This window comes from Stenella coeruleoalba (genome assembly GCF_951394435.1).
Source record: "Stenella coeruleoalba genome assembly, chromosome: 12".
Taxonomy (NCBI): domain Eukaryota; kingdom Metazoa; phylum Chordata; class Mammalia; order Artiodactyla; family Delphinidae; genus Stenella; species Stenella coeruleoalba.
Window position 1 is genome coordinate 33350994 of NC_137158.1, and position 14751 is coordinate 33365744.

Here is a 14751-nt window from a genome sequence, read left to right on the forward strand (position 1 = left end):
GGTATTTCATAAGATAGTCTCATCACACTTGTTTATCTACTTCCTCATTGATGGAAATTTAGGTTGCAACCAAATAGTTCAGTGTTATAAATAAATCTTTAAACATCCTTTAAAAGATATTTAAAATGTCTCTTTGGTTACATATCTAAGTAGTTTTACAATCTAGAAATAAAATAAAATTGTTAGTGTGAAATATATATTAATTTTTAATTCACATAGAAGGATTGCAAAAAGTGCTTGCCAAAAATAGCTGTCCAAATTCACAGTTAAAAAATTTTTTTAATCCTTGTTAAACTGATGAAGGTAAAATATATTTCTGTCTTAAATTGCATTTCCTTAACTATTTATAACTGAGCATATTTCATTTTTTCATTAGTCATTTTCAGTTTTTCTTCTATGAATTGCCAATTCCTAACTTTTGCCTATTTTCTTCTTTAGCTATTTGTCTTCTTTATTGATTCATAAAAGTACTTCCTATATTCTGGATATTAAATCTTTGTTTAATTATACATCATTATATTTTCTTTCAATCTTGTTTTCTTAACTTTGGCATTTTCCTTATACCAAAGTGTTTTGTTTTGTTTTTTTTTTTTAAGAGTGTCATTTCTTTTTCTTTTTTAATTGAAGCATAGTTGATTTATGGTATTGTGTTAGTTTCAGGTGTACAGCAAAGTGATTCAGTTATATTTTTTTCTGATTATATTCCATTATAGGTTATTAAAAGATATTGAATATAATTCCCTGTGCTATACAGTAAATCCTTGTTGCTTATCTATTTTATATATAGTAGTTTGTAACTTTTTAGTTTTAATATTAAAACTTGTTTAAAAAATTTTTGCAAGGCCTTCACTAATATTCCAAGATGTACTCTCATATGCTAATCAGCAGTCAGTAAAACACCAAAATTAATTTGTTCATGTTTTAGGAGGACTAAGTCACATATTTTTAAAAACTTATGAAGACATTTAAATCATTTTAACTTCAATAATAATAGTTAAATTTGTATATGTTACTTCAAAAATGTTTCAAGATGAAGCACCATGAATCAGTTGGCAAAAGGGACAATGACGTGCTATATGGAAAAAATCCCATTTAGATCCTCACCTCACACCACATACAAATGCAAATTCAGACAAAAAACAAATTAGAAGTTTAAAAGAAGTATCAGGACAGAAGTTACAAGACAGATGAATATTTCTTTGATTTTGGAACAGAGTAGGATTTTCTAGAATTAAAAACTATGGAACAAATTACAAAAAAAAAAGACTGATAAATTTGATTTATAAATGACTCAAAGTGTTAAAGTAAACTAAAATTTAAATAAATATGACTTACAAAAACTCTGTGTAAACTGATAAGAAAACATAAAGACACCCAAGGGATAACTGGCTAAAGAACTTACACAATTCACAAAGGAGGAAACACAAATAATGAAAGAGTTCTACTTACAGTAATCTAAGACATTAAATTAAAACTGCACGATCCTAATTTTTGCTGGATTTAGTTTAAAAATGAGCCAATCCTAGTTGGAATGAGAACTGTAGTCATTCCAAGGTTTGAAGAGCATACTCCTTCACAGCTGATATAAATGGTACAACCTTTAACAAAAGCCAGTTGGCATATGTCAAGAATGTTAAAATGCTTAGGCCCTTTGGCCTGATTATTTTCATTCTAGTGATCAATTCCAAGGAGATGATATAAAATGCAGATAAAAATTTAAGCACAAAGAATTTTATCATAACATTATTAATAAAAGACAAAAAAGAGCACAAAAATAGCATAAAGGTTTGATATTATAAATTCATGTAATAAATATTTATTGACCACGAACAATGTGCCAGACCCATTAGAGGGCTGGAGATTTAGTTTTGTTTTTTTTTTTTTTTTTTTTTTGCAGTACGTGGGCCTCTCACTGTTGTGGCCTCTCCCGTTGCGGAGCACAGGCTCCGGACGCGCAGGCTCAGCGGCCATGGCTCACGGGTCCAGCCGCTCCGCGGCATGTGGGATCTTCCCAGACCGCACGAACCCGTGTCCCCCGCATCAGCAGGCAGACTCTCAGCCACTGCGCCACCAGGGAAGCCCTGGAGATTTAGTTTTGAACAAGACAGACGAGTTAACTCTTGCTCCGGGAGGGCCAACAGTCAGTGAACAACACCATGAGTCACTCTCCTAGAGATGCCTGCCGCTGTGGACCTGGGCAAGAGTCCTGTGGGCAGAGGAGAAGGCAGTGTAAAGGCCCTGAGTTCCAGGAAGGAACTTGAATAATTGCAAAAAAAAAAAAAAAAAGAAAGAAAGAAAGACAGGGAGGAAGAAAGGGAGGAGAGGAAAGAAAGAAAAGAAAAACAAAAAGTCCATGTGACCCATCCATGTTAAGGTGATTCCACAGTAGGAGAATGACTAAATAATACATGCCTGCTGTAACACATTGTTTAGCATTAGAAATGATGTGTATTTGCAAAGTGTTTAGTAATATGGGAAATGCTTATGATACAATGTTAGGCAAAACAGAAGGCACAGAGTTGTATACATTCTATTGTCACAACTATGACAAAAATGCATAGAAGGCCCATTGGAAAGAAAACGACAGAATTAAAAATAATTGCCCCTAAGAGAGAGTGGCAGGATTTTTTCCTCTTCTTTTGTTGTTGTATTTTATTCTTTTCAAATTCTCTATAAGGAAAACATATTAGTTGAATAAGCCAGGAATACTTACTAATAAGAGAATAAAGAAAATATATCCAGTGAGTATTCACTCAACTCACCAAAAAAAGTCAGCTTAAAGCTACTTATCTTAGCATTCCTTCACGTAGACCACAGAGATTTTTCATTACCTTTTGCTAGTAGAGCACCATTTTACTGTTTCTAACACGCCTTTTTATTTTGCTGTCCTACTGATACATTTTACTAAAGTCAGACTTGCAGAGGTCCTGGAGCAAGACATTTAAGCCAGTTTCACACCACTGTGTCCCATCTCACTCCCATCCATCCTACTCCCACCCCACTAAATTTAATACGCTGAAATATGAGAGAATTTGAGGGCCAGCTTTGCTCAGATGATGGAAGATCTTGACAGCAACTCCATCCCCTTGTAAAAACTCTCAGTCAGCATGAAACCTACTTAGTATAATAAACACCACAGCAGGAACTATTTTTGCAGGTGAGTTGTCCAGTGGGAAGCCCACCCATCAATTAAGAGGACCGGCTAGAACAAGAAAAGTGGCTCCAGCCAGAAGAGGGGGAAGTGGAGTTTAGCTCCAACCACCGACTGAAGGTCACAGGCCTGTTGAGACTGACAATTCATTATAATTTATTAGTGAGAGCATTTTTCCTTAAACCAGCAGGAACATTAGAACCTGACACATTACTTTTAAAAACTCAATAGAAACTAAAAAGGTTTTCAGAGGATATGAAATATATGAAGGACCAGAAAGGGAGGGAAGGTTTATGTCCTGTCAACCAAACATATTTTCGTGTAAGCAAAAGGATATTTACAATGTTATTATTAATAGATGCCATCACAGTGAAATTATAAGCCACCAGGAGAGTCCCTTAGACTTACGGTTGACACTCAGAGTTTTTAACATTATTTATAAAATATTCAGCAAGGATTGACAGCTTATGTCATTATTAATGTGAGTGGGTCCTAATCCTATTTTCAACTTCCAATTTGAACTTACTTCACTATAATTTGATTTTAATATCGTAACTATCCAACAAGCCTTCACTAGAGCATTTTAAAAAGTGCATTCCATGTAATACTAATATCTGAGTGGCATTCTGTGGAAAAAAAAATTCCACGGTCAAATAAGTTTGGGGAACTGCTGACGACTATACCTCTGCCCCCTCTTCCCCCGCACATTTTCAGTGCACATTGGCATAGCAAGGCTTCGAGAAATTCCAAAGTAAAGAAAACTGCTTAATTTTGTTTAAACCAGGATTGCCTTCTGAATGCTTCTGTACAAAGTATCTTTCAACACTAATGCCACAGAGACATTGGAAAGAAGCTTCCTTAGGACAATTTTTCCTGCCTATCGAATTACAGTGAAGAAAAAAATTTTTCTAAGCCGTGAATAGTCCAAAAATCAGGTGCTGATAAGAACACTAAGGGTATCCGCATTATTTTATTTGTTGGCGTTTATTTCCCTTCCAGAGGTTCTAAAGTCTTATTGGTTCTAAACACGATTGGGACCTCAATGTAAGATGGAGGAGGAGTGGCCCGTCAAACAGTCCTCCTCTCTCCCCATACCTCTCTTTCTCTTTCTCCTTCCCTTATGCAATGAGTCAGGTGATGTGAAAGGGCGTTGCAACTTCATACAGCAGGTGCCGTAATATTCAACATGTATTTCCTTGCCTAGGGTACTCCTGGAATCTAATCAGTGAGACCAACGACCAAATCATTATTTTATTTCTGAATTCTAGAGTTCCTACAAAATGCAAAGTCCAATGTGAACATAGTAAAAATAGAATATTTTAGCTCCACTGGCTAATTTCAACCTGATCTGGTCCACTCGACATTTGAACCTTTACCAGCATTGGCTAATGCTCCCTTTATCTCTGTGGATTGAAATGGAAATCTAGTTACAGTGATGTAGAGCAGAAGCAGAGATTTAATCCAAGAATGAACATCACACATAATGTGAGAATAGTCAGCTTATGAGTCAAATCAGATGTGCTTTCCCTAGTTCCACTTTTGATGAAATAGTCTTAATATTCCTAGTTTCACTTTTGATGAAATTGTCTTAATATGCGTGTCTAGTACACTGTCTATGAGTTCACAATATAAATGGGATGGAGAAAAAAAAAACCCATGAAAGCATTCAAATGTACCATTATTATTCCAGTTATTAAAGCTGCTTAGAATAATTATTCGTTTTCTAGAGTTTGCAGTTTGTTGTCCTTTCTAGGTTTAACACATCATAACAATTCTTAGGATGTTTCCCTCCTTAAAGCCCTTAACAGACCCAAGGACTTTCTCTCAAAGCATGTATGCTAAAACATGTGTGACAGATTAGGGGAAACAGTATCTAGAACTTGTTCTAAAATGTAATCTACTTTCCCTGATTACAGAGAGAGAAGAAAGCTATACCTCTGAATCAGCTGAGCATTTGACAAAGACGTGCTCAGCGAGGGAGAGAGAGAGGGGAGCGTCCAAAAAGGCTAACGCATGGCTTTTTTATGTTGTGCGCAGCAGCAGGAGGCCTAGGCTTGGCTTCGTCCTGCTCACCCTATTCACCCACAAGCTGACTGAGTGTGTCACCAATGTGACCAACACGGAGGGGAAGGGCCTCAAGCCAGACAAACAACAATGACCACAGATGACAGAGAAGAGCTGGGAAGAAGTGATGAAAGTTCTGTTATGGAGTAATCACTGGCAGGAGGGGATATTGGACCGAGAGGGGAAAAAAAGAAAAAGAGTAAAGTAAGAGAAGTGGTTACAGTTTGGGCTCTCTCCTGGAACTGCCTGAGTTCAAACCCTCACTCAGCCTCCTACTAGCTGTGTGGCCATGGGCAAGTCACCCAATTATTCTAAGACGCAAGTACTGAGGGCACTAGTAGGACTTGTCTAATAAGATTACAGTGATTGGATGAGGCCATAGACGTAAGTAAAGAATGGAGCCTGGCATGTAGTTGGTCTTCAATTAATCTTCCTTATTATTAAGAGAACACACTGTTTCTTCATGTATTCTGTGGAAGGGGGTGTGGAATCTGCTATGTACCTACAAAAGGCAAAACCAGGACCAATAAAGGGGTTTACAAAGAGACAGAATTAAATTCAAGAGAAGGAAGAACTCAATAAAGTTTGAAAGTAAATTTGTGAATAAAAGAATAGGATGTGTCTTTACATTTCCAACTATAACTCATGTTGTCCACCTATGGAATGGAATGTCTCCCAAGCAGTGGGATGGAGGTCTCCCAGCAGAAGGTGGCACTTACATCAACGGTTGTAAAAGAAATTTCTCCATTAGTGGGTAGATCAGTTCTCTGTTCTATTCTAAGGTTTTATGACCAATCAGCATCTCTGCATATCTATACCACAAAACACTCCAGATATCAGTAAGTGCAGGTCCCTCATAAGGGAAAGAAAGCATAAAAATGAATTAGCATGCAGGTTTGATGTGACTTCTCTAACAAACACAGCACACACACACACACACATACACACACACGTGCGCGCGCGAGCACGCATCCAGACCTGCTTTGCTCGCTCCTTCTCTCCGGTTGCCCTGACATCCACAAAGCATCTTCCAGTTTCTGGTTCCAGATGGTTACTGGAGCTCCTGCACAAGTTTGCAACAAAAGTTGTAACAATATCTTTCAAGAGTTCAAACTCTCTTAGTAGTCCTAAAATACTGCTCCTTCAGCAGAAAGGACACCCTGAAAGACCATCCTGTGTCTTTCCCCCATATCGACATTTCTATCCATTTTTTTTGTGGCCTCTCCCGTTGCGGAGTACAGGCTCCGGACGCGCAGGCTCAGCGGCCATGGCTCACGGGCCCAGCCGCTCCGCGGCATGTGGGATCTTCCCGGACTGGGGCACGAACCCGTGTCCCCTGCATCGGCAGGCGGACTCTCAAGCACTGCGCCACCAGGGAAGCCCCTCTATCCATTTTTAAGGATTCAGAGGTGGAGGCAGGATGACCAAAAGCAATGTGAAAAGGAAAAATACAGTTCAGAGGAGGATGAATATTCCACAAAACACAGTATTTGGGGTGAGGATTGGAACCTGAGGCTTCAGAATCCCCCTGCATCAGAGGAGTCCTCTCTAAGCCCCAAAGCTGCTCAGGCTCTCTCATCAGCGTCATTGTGGGAACACCTACCACACATGATCTACGTTTTGAGAAACACCAGCCTTCACCAAAAGACTCTAATGGATACAACCATCTCCAGGCAGCTGTAACCAGCTGCCTATTCGACATAAAATATGTGGCAGCTGGGAAGACTGAATAGCCAAAATAATACATTTGACTTTCATTGCAAGAGGTACCCCTCCATCAAAAGGGATTATGCAACAGGGGCTCATGTCATGGCCGGAGCCAAGGCAAAGCCTAATATGGAAGTCCTGTTGGTCTATAAACTATAGCATAGATTTCCCAGGTTCTTCTCAGAACACCCAGGGTGTCGTATAAATGAGATTCTGCAGTAATCTGTATTGACTGTCCTTGAAATCCCAGCTCGAAGTGTTACACACATTCTGGCAAAGGATGCAAAGGGAAGCAGGTGTGTTTTCAGTCCAAAAGCAGGCCAGGGGTGCCGATGGTTATTAGCCAGGATTAAGCTTAACTACTGTACCTCTTTTTATTCTGACATACTTAAATATTTACTATCCCTTATTGATTCAACCAGACTCTATTGCTATCTCCAAACCATAGTTCTAAATGCCCAAGAAAATAACAAAGTCACTCTCTCAAACTGCTTTAATATCCAGTCTACCTTAAACCCACTTCTGGAAATCAAATCATTAATTCTCTATGAGATTGTCCTAGATCTTCATAGGGGCATGTTTCTGCTGTGATGCAATTTTGTCATTTAATTTTACACAGATAAGACATGAGAGACCAACACCTATACATGATTTGAATAATTTCATTCCAGTTTAATCCAAGGTATACTAGTATTGGTCAATATGATTTAGATCTTCTTTTATTCCCTAAGAAAATGACAGAAAAAAATCAGACATTTAACTGTTCCTTACAGGAAAATTATATTGGAAAAAAATTAAAGCCATTTTCCAGAGTTTTCCATTGAGACTAGACATTTCTAAAAAATTGTCCTGATATCTTTGAGGGAAAAAGGATTGAGAATTTCTTAGCTAGGCATTTTGGGGAGAAGAAAGACATAAAACTTCAGATATTTTTTATGAATATATTTCTCCTTACGTTAGGTACACAGAGATTTTTAATATATAAAATGAGACCTCTAGAAGTTGGACTTGCTAAAATTTATAAAGTCACTAAGAACAACCTAACAGTAAATCTTTTAAACAGAAGCTACTGCTCATCAGCAACCTTGGCTACTTTTACTGATGTCTAACGTTTCCAAATGATGTTTTTCATGGCATTGCCCCTAGTCAGTCCCTTTATCCCACATGGTCACAAAGCATTTTCTTCCAGCTCAGAGAAGATCAAGTTAGCTACCTAGGGACTGAAAACACTCACAGTTCTGAGACCGTAGTTTGAAATACAAAATTATCATGCAACTTTTAAAATACTTGAAACACTGAGTTGGCGCTTTCTAAGAAGTCACACAGTTGCATTTTGGGACTGAGCTTGCAAGTCTATTCCAGGATGAAAAGTTGGTAGTTCTGACTTGTACAGTTACCATATTTGGGCAGATCTGTTGCAATGTACCTCAACTTAAACGACGGCAATTGGGAGCTGTAGGGTACCTGCTGCATAAGCATCAAAACACTGTGATGATAAAGGTAAGTACACAAACCTTATTCTGTTAAAATCATTAAAAGTTAAATACGGAAGGCAAATGTTTCAAATTTTTAGAAGGAAAAAAATAAAAGGAGAATACATTTATGACCTGGGGAGAGAAAAGATTTCTTAACACTCAAACTATGTAGAGGGAAAGTTTGATGAATTGGGCCAAGGAAAAATTAACAACCTTTTTTCATCAAAAGGCACCACAAATAGAGTGGGGAAAAAAAAAAAAACCGGCAGCAAATTGAGAAAAATTTTCACAACACATACAACCAAGCAGAAGAAAGATACATGCCAAAAATATTTTCAAATGCATAAAAATCAGTAAGAAATAAATAACTCAGTTGAAAATAGGCCCAAGTCACAAACAGGCATTTCACAGGTGAGAAAATCTAGATGTCTAAGAAATATACAAAATATATAAAAATACATAATGAGATATATTACAACTTCATTAGAATTAAAGCCACGGTAAGATACCATTTTGCGCACACAGGTTTAGCAAAAATTTAAAAAGACTGAACAGCTGAGGAGTAAGGGGTGCTCTCATTCACTGCTGGGGGGACATAAACAGGTGCAACCACTTTGGAGAATAATTTGGCATTTTCTCATAAAGCTGAATTTTAAATAACTGCCCAAAGTCACACAGTCAAAATTCACCCTAAGTGGTACGATGCAGTGCCTGGGCCAGTCTTTTAAAATACCTCTTGATTGAGAAGATATTTTACATGTGTTTTAATTTATGAACCGCAACATCTGCTAATGGGTACATATTATTGAATGCATATGGTGTGCAGACAATCCTGAGGGTGTATGTGGGTTGCAGCCTCTTTCAATAGCTCCATAGCTTCTCAGTCTTCTGCCCACCGGTGAAGAACTCTTCTTTGTCCCAACCTTGGCAAGAACTGATACTGAGCAATGTCATGGTTTCCCTACTCTCTTTGAAGGGCAGGGAAGGGAAAAGAGCGAGAGATCATTCACTCACTAGAAGAATTTCATTTGACTCAATAAAAGAACAATCTATATGCAGTGAGGTCGAACAGGAGCAGATGCCAGAAAAAGATATTTTGGTCAACACTCCCATGAACATGAAACACTCTTCTTCATGTTCCCTCTCTAGTTATCTGGCAATACCCACCTGATTCCCCCTGTTGTATGAAACTTTCAATAAGCTGCAAAGGTTTCCTTGGTGAGTATGACCACACCTACTTAGTATTCATTTATTCTACTCTGTGCTAGCATAAGATATGTTTTGAGCATATATTGGTGATACTTTTAAAAATAATTAATTAAAGAATAATTAAAGTTCTTGCTCTAAAGCATTCAGTAGAAAGTTAGATAATAAGCATATAACTATATATACATGTAATACAAAGCATGACAAGTTCCATAAAAGAAGTTACAGGGAAGCTACACCTCAAGAACAGTCAGATCCACTTGGATGAGGCAGTCTCTGAGGATGAGCCCTTTGAACTGAGATCTAAGGGATGGAGGGGAGCCAGCTGGTTCAGGGAGGGGACCCAAAAAAATGGCATTCTGCTTGATTTCTAGGTGTCTCATAAATAAACATATCGTGACGTCACCCACAGTGCTTACTGTGGAATTCTAATTTGGCACTTCCTTCTGTAAGTGAAACATTAGGAATGTGATGTTATCCTATCTCTTTTTTAATCATAAAAAATTTATATTTTCCTAAAAAAAATAAAATCCAATTACTTTATTAACCAAAACTGAAATCACGTACCCTGTAGATACACTTCTTTTATTGACCACCCTACCCTCAACTCCTTCAGTCTTCTTCCTCAGTCCCCTCAGGTGCCAAGTTCTGTGGATCTCTTTTCCCAGATCTCTCTCTTTTTTTAACTATAGTTGATTTACAATATTGTGTTAGTTTCACGTGTAGAGCAAATAATTCAGTTATATATATATATATATATATATATTCTTTTTCAGATTCTTTTTCATTGTAGATTATAACAAGAGATTGAATATAGTTCCCTGTGCTATACAGTAAGTCCTTGTTTGTTGTCTATTTTATATATAGAAGTGTGTATATATTAATCCCAAACTCCTAATTTATCCCTCCCCCCTCTTCTCCCGCTTTGGTAAACTTAAATTTGTTTTCTGCGGCTGTGAGTCTGTTTCTATTTTGCAAATAAGTTCATTTGTATTGCATCCACTCTCTCCATCATTGCTGTCACCATGTCAACTCTCTCCCTGACTCTGGTAGTTGCCTCCTAACTGGCCTCCTATCTCCACGTTTCTTCCCTGCTCCTGTCATCAATGTGGCTTCCACAGTCACGTTTCTCAGTCACAGTTCTCGCCCTACCATTCCTCTGATGACCTGCGTTGAATCTGTATGGTGTAGCAAACAAAACCCAACCTCTGTACCCTGGCATTCAAGGAGGTCTTCAGTGACCTGGCCTCAGCCTCTCATGGAAGCTTGGAATATTCTCTTTTCCCCAAAGAGGTCCACACTCACGTTCTCCATGACTGCTGGTAGGCTCTCTGCATACACATCTCTGCCTATTCACTATTCAAGTCCAGGCTCAGATGCTTCCTCTGTTCAGACACTAAAAGTAGAAGGAAGTTCTCTTTTGTTGGGACTTCCAGCACTCAATTTGTACCTTTCTTGTAGCATTTATCATATTCTGCCTTGCAGTTTACTTTTCCATATGTCAGACCCATCAGCTCTAGTGGATTGTGACTACCAAGGGAGCACAAATGGTGCCTTCTCACCCTACCCACCACAGAGTGTGTCTGTGACTTTCTTGTTGCAAAGCATATAAATATTGCTTGACTGAATGTAGGTTATAGATTTAAAAAATTCTATTGTGTTTCTCAGATTCAAGATTCCAATGAACTTTAAAAGGGAGCACCTTGAAATATAATATTACTTTCTACCTCTAACATTTCCACAGTTATATGTGTCATTTGAATTAAAAAATAGACTACTTTTCCTCCGAGAATTTTCTTCTAAAAAGATTTTGAAACTTACAGTAATTGACTTTACTTACGAGAAAGGTACCTATCACCTTTCACACAGTAAATATTCAATAAACTTGAATTCCTCTGTATTAAATGGGTTTCTGTGTATTAAATATTGATGTTGTGCTCTTTTCCAATGGCATAGAAATAGAAGTTGGACAAATAGTTCAAACATAAACAGTATGGGATAGAGAATGAGTTATGTGTAGGGTAATTATTTCACTTTTACTTCTTATGTACTCTTTTAAAAACATGTCAAAAATGTGTCTGATGATGCATCTTCAGAATTTCCCACACTTTTTACACACCAAAGAGCCCTGGATTCAGTAGATTAGTTGTTCAATTACCCACTAACTTCAGTCTGTGAACAGACTATCCCAAAGGTATTAAAAAGGGAAGTAAGGAACAAAAAAGAGCAAAAACATATAGAGATATAATGAAGGCATTTGTGAGAGAGTGGGAATGGAAATGGAAAAATGTTAAAAGAAAATAAAAAATATGAAGAGAAATATGGGACATGTCAGACTCTCATCCTCTCAATAATTTTCTTACATATCTTGGGCTCTGTAGATAAGCTATAGATACTATTTTCATTTCCCTTCTTCTTCTCATCATCACTGTGCCCCAAGCTCTGGTCGTTGTCAGATTCCTTTACCCTTTTCAAAACAGATTTCAGACATCGTTAACCAATGAGCAACCTAGCCTGCCCCCAAGAACATTTCCTTCCAATAGAACTGGGCTCATGTTGATACCAAAGGGGTTGATACCAAAGGGTTGCATGTTGATACCAAAGGGTTACATAGAGCTATCAAGTTAGCTCCCATTTTCTGCTGCTCAACATCTGCTCCCTGTAACAGATAAAGCATGTTTTCATTGCTAATATTTCTGAAATGCTCAGAAAGTAGATGCAAGAGTTCTAGAAAGAAAAATAATCTCTTTTTAAGTACCCACTAATCATGAAGTCATTGCAATATATGTGTGTCTTTCCAAAAGTAGGTCTCTTTGGAGCAAAAGTAGGTATCTCTTGGCCAAGAGATGTTAGAATATCAATGTTGCAGACAAGACTAACCTCAAAAATACACTAACCCCGGCTGGTTTGTGGCTAGATTTCCTGGGATTATTTGATTAATGTCCTTATTCCTTACTAGGTGGTAAACAAAACAAGAACAAAGTCTGTTTTGCCACCATTATGTGTTTCAAGCATCTAATATATTGATTGACATGTAGAAATTACTCAATAAAGTATGCATCAGATGATTGAATGAATGAATTAGAGAAAGCTTAAAGTGCAAATTGTCCTGAGAAATGTAAACATTGACTTAAAGACCTGGATTACTGATACCAGAAAACATTATCAGAGCTGAGTTTGGTGGGAAGGGAAAGGAGAATGTAAAAAGGCTTTCAAAGGTTGATTAAAATAAAGTAGAATACAGAAAGCTGACTCCAAGGGAACCAAAGTCAAACTCAACAGATTTTAAAATGTAATCAGCAGTCACCTGTGCTCCATGGATACCCATGAAATAAATACTCTGTGGTTAGAAGAGTAGGAAGGTGATTTATGAAAGAAAAATAGTCCTCATCATTGAGAACCATCATGTACTGGGTGTTAGTATATTTAATTGGGCTTATAACTTCCCCCACATAGAGTATATATTGATTTTCCAAAAATGTTTTAACTTTCCAAATCTTAATTTCTCAGGCAACTGACTTGTAGCATTTACCCCAAACTTCATTACCTAAAGTCAATATAACTTACTTATTTAACAGCTTCTTAAGAAATTTCTCTTATTAAATGTCTGTTCCACTTTCAAGAAAATCCTAACAGGATTATTTCTATTTGTATTACTTCTTTCATTCTTTCTTTCTTTTATTTTATTATTTTTAATAATATTTTTAAATTTTTTATTTTAATAACTATTTCTTTTCTTTCCTTTCTTTCTTTCCTTTCTTTCTTCCTTCCTTCCTTCCTTTCTCTTTCTTTCTTTCTTTCTTTCTTTTTTCTTCTGAGCCATGTGGCAGACAGGGTCTCGGTGCTCCAGCCTGGTGTCAGGCTCTCCCTCTGAGGGGAAGCCAAGTTCAGGACATTGGTCCACCAGAGACCTCCTTGCCCCATGTAACATCAAATAACGAAATCTCTCCTAGAGATCCCCATCTCAACGCTAAGAACCAGCTTCCTCAACAACCAGCAAGCTACAGTGCTGGATACCCTATGCCAAACAACTAGCAAGACAGGAACACAAACCCATGTTTTAGCAGAGTGGCTGCTTAAAATCATACTAAGTTCACAGACACCCCAAAACACACCACAGTACATGGTCTTGCCCACCAGAAAGACAAGATCCAGCCTCATTCAACAGAACATAGGCACCAGTCCCCTCCACCAGGAAGCCTACACAACCCACTGAACCAACCTTACCCACAGGGAGAAAACACCAAAAACAATGGGAATTATAAACCTGCAGCCTGTGAAAAGGAGACCCCAAACACAGTAAGTTAAGCAAAATGAGAGGACAGAGAAATACACAGCACATGAAGGAACAAGGTAAAAACCCACCAGACCAAACAAATGAAGAGGAAATAGGCAGTCTACCTGAAAAAGAATTCAGAGTAATGATAGTAAAGATGATCCAAAATCTTGGAAATAGAATGAAGAAAATACAGGAAACATTTAACAAGGACCTAGAAGAACTAAAAAGCAAACAAACAATGATGAACAACACAATAAATGAAATAAAAAATTCTCTAGAAGGGGGGCTTCCCTGCTGGTGCAGTGGTTGAGAGTCCGCCTGCCGATGCAGGGGACATGGGTTCATGCCCCGGTCTGGGAAGATCCCACATGCCATGGGGCGGCTGGACCCGTGAGCCATGGCCACTGAGCCTGTGCATCCGGAGCCTGTGCTCCGCAACGGGGGAGGCCACAACAGTGAGAGGCCCGCATACCACAAAAAAAAAAAAAAAAAAATTCTCTAGAAGGAATCAACAGCAGAATACCTGAGGCAGAAGAATGGTTAGGTGACCTGGAAGATAAAATAGTGGAAATAACTTCCACAGACTGAATAAAGAAAAAAGAATGGAGTCTCAGAGACTTCTGGGACAACATCAAATGCACCAACATTTAAATTATAGGGGTCTCAGAAGTAGAAGAGAAAAAAAAAAAGGGGGCTGAGAAAATATTTGAAGAGATTATAGTGGAAAACTTCTCTAATATGCGAAAGGAAATAGTCAATCAAGTCCAGGAAGTGCAGCAAGTCCCATACAGGAGAAATCAAAGGAGAAACATGCCAAGGTACATGTTAATCAAACTATCAAAAATTAAATACAAAGAAAAAATATTAAA